Below are 5,000 nucleotides of genomic sequence, written 5' to 3'. Positions count from 1 at the left end.
ACGAAAGCCCCATCCAGCCCTGTGCCACCCGGGGGGTTCCAGGGTGCTGAGATGGCTGACATTTTGCTCCGCTCACGACGGTCGCCGCGGCACACAAGAACAGCCCAAAAACAGGCCAAAACAGCCCAAAAACGGGCCAAAACTGGCCATTTTTGGCTGCGCGAGCGAGCAGCGAGCGGCGGACAGCGAGCGAAGCGAGAGGCAGCACCGTCCCTGCTATACGAAAGCCCCATCCAGCCCTGTGCCACCCGGGGGGTTCCAGGGTGCTGAGATGGCTGACGTTTTGCTCCGCTCACGACGGTCGCCGCGGCACGCAAGAACAGGCCAAAAACTGGCCAAAACAGCCCAAAAACGGGCCAAAACTGGCCATTTTTTGCTGCGCGAGCGAGCGGAGAGCGGCGAACAGCGAGCGAAGCGCGAGGCAGCACCGTCCCTGCTATACGAAAGCCCCATCCAGCCCTGTGCCACCCGGGGGGTTCCAGGGTGCTGAGATGGCTGACATTTTGCTCCGCTCACGACGGTCACCGCGCCACACAAGAACAGCCCAAAAACAGGCCAAAACAGCCCAAAAACGGGCCAAAACTGGCCATTTTTGGCTGCGCGAGCGAGCGGCGAGCGGCGAACAGCGAGCGAAGCGAGAGGCAGCACCGTCCCTGCTATACGAAAGCCCCATCCAGCCCTGTGCCACCCGGGGGGTTCCAGGGTGCTGAGATGGCTGACGTTTTGCTCCGCTCACGACGGTCACCGCACCACGCAAGAACAGGCCAAAAACTGGCCAAAACAGCCCAAAAACGGGCCAAAACTGGCCATTTTTGGCTGCGCGAGCGAGCGGCGAGCGGCGAACAGCGAGCGAAGCGAGAGGCAGCACCGTCCCTGCTATACGAAAGCCCCATCCAGCCCTGTGCCACCCGGGGGGTTCCAGGGTGCTGAGATGGCTGACGTTTTGCTCCGCTCTCGACGGTCACCGCGCAATGCAAGAACAGGCCAAAAACTGGCCAAAACGGCCCAAAAACGGGCCAAAACTGGCCATTTTTGGCTGCGCGAGCGGCGAGCGGCGGACAGCGAGCGAAGCGAGAGGCAGCACCGTCCCTGCTATACGAAAGCCCCATCCAGCCCTGTGCCACCCGGGGGGTTCCAGGGTGCTGAGATGGCTGACGTTTTGCTCCGCTCTCGACGGTCACCGCGCAATGCAAGAACAGGCCAAAAACTGGCCAAAACGGCCCAAAAACGGGCCAAAACTGGCCATTTTTGGCTGCGCGAGCGAGCGGCGAGCGGCGGACAGCGAGCGAAGCGAGAGGCAGCACCGTCCCTGCTATACGAAAGCCCCATCCAGCCCTGTGCCACCCGGGGGGTTCCAGGGTGCTGAGATGGCTGACGTTTTGCTCCGCTCTCGACGGTCACCGCGCAATGCAAGAACAGGCCAAAAACTGGCCAAAACGGCCCAAAAACGGGCCAAAACTGGCCATTTTTGGCTGCACGAGCGAGCGGCGAGCGGCGGACAGCGAGCGAAGCGAGAGGCAGCACCGTCCCTGCTATACGAAAGCCCCATCCAGCCCTGTGCCACCCGGGGGGTTCCAGGGTGCTGAGATGGCTGACGTTTTGCTCCGCTCTCGACGGTCACCGCGCAATGCAAGAACAGGCCAAAAACTGGCCAAAACGGCCCAAAAACGGGCCAAAACTGGCCATTTTTGGCTGCACGAGCGAGCGGCGAGCGGCGGACAGCGAGCGAAGCGAGAGGCAGCACCGTCCCTGCTATACGAAAGCCCCATCCAGCCCTGTGCCACCCGGGGGGTTCCAGGGTGCTGAGATGGCTGACGTTTTGCTCCGCTCTCGACGGTCACCGCGCAATGCAAGAACAGGCCAAAAACTGGCCAAAACGGCCCAAAAACGGGCCAAAACTGGCCATTTTTGGCTGCACGAGCGAGCGGCGAGCGGCGGACAGCGAGCGAAGCGAGAGGCAGCACCGTCCCTGCTATACGAAAGCCCCATCCAGCCCTGTGCCACCCGGGGGGTTCCAGGGTGCTGAGATGGCTGACGTTTTGCTCCGCTCTCGACGGTCACCGCGCAATGCAAGAACAGGCCAAAAACTGGCCAAAACGGCCCAAAAACGGGCCAAAACTGGCCATTTTTGGCTGCGCGAGCGAGCGGCGAGCGGCGGACAGCGAGCGAAGCGAGAGGCAGCACCGTCCCTGCTATACGAAAGCCCCATCCAGCCCTGTGCCACCCGGGGGGTTCCAGGGTGCTGAGATGGCTGACGTTTTGCTCCGCTCTCGACGGTCACCGCGCAATGCAAGAACAGGCCAAAAACTGGCCAAAACGGCCCAAAAACGGGCCAAAACTGGCCATTTTTGGCTGCACGAGCGAGCGGCGAGCGGCGGACAGCGAGCGAAGCGAGAGGCAGCACCGTCCCTGCTATACGAAAGCCCCATCCAGCCCTGTGCCACCCGGGGGGTTCCAGGGTGCTGAGATGGCTGACGTTTTGCTCCGCTCTCGACGGTCACCGCGCAATGCAAGAACAGGCCAAAAACTGGCCAAAACGGCCCAAAAACGGGCCAAAACTGGCCATTTTTGGCTGCACGAGCGAGCGGCGAGCGGCGGACAGCGAGCGAAGCGAGAGGCAGCACCGTCCCTGCTATACGAAAGCCCCATCCAGCCCTGTGCCACCCGGGGGGTTCCAGGGTGCTGAGATGGCTGACGTTTTGCTCCGCTCTCGACGGTCACCGCGCAATGCAAGAACAGGCCAAAAACTGGCCAAAACGGCCCAAAAACGGGCCAAAACTGGCCATTTTTGGCTGCACGAGCGAGCGGCGAGCGGCGGACAGCGAGCGAAGCGAGAGGCAGCACCGTCCCTGCTATACGAAAGCCCCATCCAGCCCTGTGCCACCCGGGGGGTTCCAGGGTGCTGAGATGGCTGACGTTTTGCTCCGCTCTCGACGGTCACCGCGCAATGCAAGAACAGGCCAAAAACTGGCCAAAACGGCCCAAAAACGGGCCAAAACTGGCCATTTTTGGCTGCGCGAGCGAGCGGCGAGCGGCGGACAGCGAGCGAAGCGAGAGGCAGCACCGTCCCTGCTATACGAAAGCCCCATCCAGCCCTGTGCCACCCGGGGGGTTCCAGGGTGCTGAGATGGCTGACGTTTTGCTCCGCTCTCGACGGTCACCGCGCAATGCAAGAACAGGCCAAAAACTGGCCAAAACGGCCCAAAAACGGGCCAAAACTGGCCATTTTTGGCTGCACGAGCGAGCGGCGAGCGGCGGACAGCGAGCGAAGCGAGAGGCAGCACCGTCCCTGCTATACGAAAGCCCCATCCAGCCCTGTGCCACCCGGGGGGTTCCAGGGTGCTGAGATGGCTGACGTTTTGCTCCGCTCTCGACGGTCACCGCGCAATGCAAGAACAGGCCAAAAACTGGCCAAAACGGCCCAAAAACGGGCCAAAACTGGCCATTTTTGGCTGCACGAGCGAGCGGCGAGCGGCGGACAGCGAGCGAAGCGAGAGGCAGCACCGTCCCTGCTATACGAAAGCCCCATCCAGCCCTGTGCCACCCGGGGGGTTCCAGGGTGCTGAGATGGCTGACGTTTTGCTCCGCTCTCGACGGTCACCGCGCAATGCAAGAACAGGCCAAAAACTGGCCAAAACGGCCCAAAAACGGGCCAAAACTGGCCATTTTTGGCTGCACGAGCGAGCGGCGAGCGGCGGACAGCGAGCGAAGCGAGAGGCAGCACCGTCCCTGCTATACGAAAGCCCCATCCAGCCCTGTGCCACCCGGGGGGTTCCAGGGTGCTGAGATGGCTGACGTTTTGCTCCGCTCTCGACGGTCACCGCGCAATGCAAGAACAGGCCAAAAACTGGCCAAAACGGCCCAAAAACGGGCCAAAACTGGCCATTTTTGGCTGCGCGAGCGAGCGGCGAGCGGCGGACAGCGAGCGAAGCGAGAGGCAGCACCGTCCCTGCTATACGAAAGCCCCATCCAGCCCTGTGCCACCCGGGGGGTTCCAGGGTGCTGAGATGGCTGACGTTTTGCTCCGCTCTCGACGGTCACCGCGCAATGCAAGAACAGGCCAAAAACTGGCCAAAACGGCCCAAAAACGGGCCAAAACTGGCCATTTTTGGCTGCACGAGCGAGCGGCGAGCGGCGGACAGCGAGCGAAGCGAGAGGCAGCACCGTCCCTGCTATACGAAAGCCCCATCCAGCCCTGTGCCACCCGGGGGGTTCCAGGGTGCTGAGATGGCTGACGTTTTGCTCCGCTCTCGACGGTCACCGCGCAATGCAAGAACAGGCCAAAAACTGGCCAAAACGGCCCAAAAACGGGCCAAAACTGGCCATTTTTGGCTGCACGAGCGAGCGGCGAGCGGCGGACAGCGAGCGAAGCGAGAGGCAGCACCGTCCCTGCTATACGAAAGCCCCATCCAGCCCTGTGCCACCCGGGGGGTTCCAGGGTGCTGAGATGGCTGACGTTTTGCTCCGCTCTCGACGGTCACCGCGCAATGCAAGAACAGGCCAAAAACTGGCCAAAACGGCCCAAAAACGGGCCAAAACTGGCCATTTTTGGCTGCACGAGCGAGCGGCGAGCGGCGGACAGCGAGCGAAGCGAGAGGCAGCACCGTCCCTGCTATACGAAAGCCCCATCCAGCCCTGTGCCACCCGGGGGGTTCCAGGGTGCTGAGATGGCTGACGTTTTGCTCCGCTCTCGACGGTCACCGCGCAATGCAAGAACAGGCCAAAAACTGGCCAAAACGGCCCAAAAACGGGCCAAAACTGGCCATTTTTGGCTGCACGAGCGAGCGGCGAGCGGCGGACAGCGAGCGAAGCGAGAGGCAGCACCGTCCCTGCTATACGAAAGCCCCATCCAGCCCTGTGCCACCCGGGGGGTTCCAGGGTGCTGAGATGGCTGACGTTTTGCTCCGCTCTCGACGGTCACCGCGCAATGCAAGAACAGGCCAAAAACTGGCCAAAACGGCCCAAAAACGGGCCAAAACTGGCCATTTTTGGCTGCACGA

This window comes from Musa acuminata, unplaced genomic scaffold, assembly GCF_036884655.1.
Source record: "Musa acuminata AAA Group cultivar baxijiao unplaced genomic scaffold, Cavendish_Baxijiao_AAA HiC_scaffold_274, whole genome shotgun sequence".
In the NCBI taxonomy this organism is placed as follows: domain Eukaryota; kingdom Viridiplantae; phylum Streptophyta; class Magnoliopsida; order Zingiberales; family Musaceae; genus Musa; species Musa acuminata.
The sequence above is the reverse complement of the archived record's forward strand: the minus strand, read 5'-3'. Positions refer to the sequence as shown.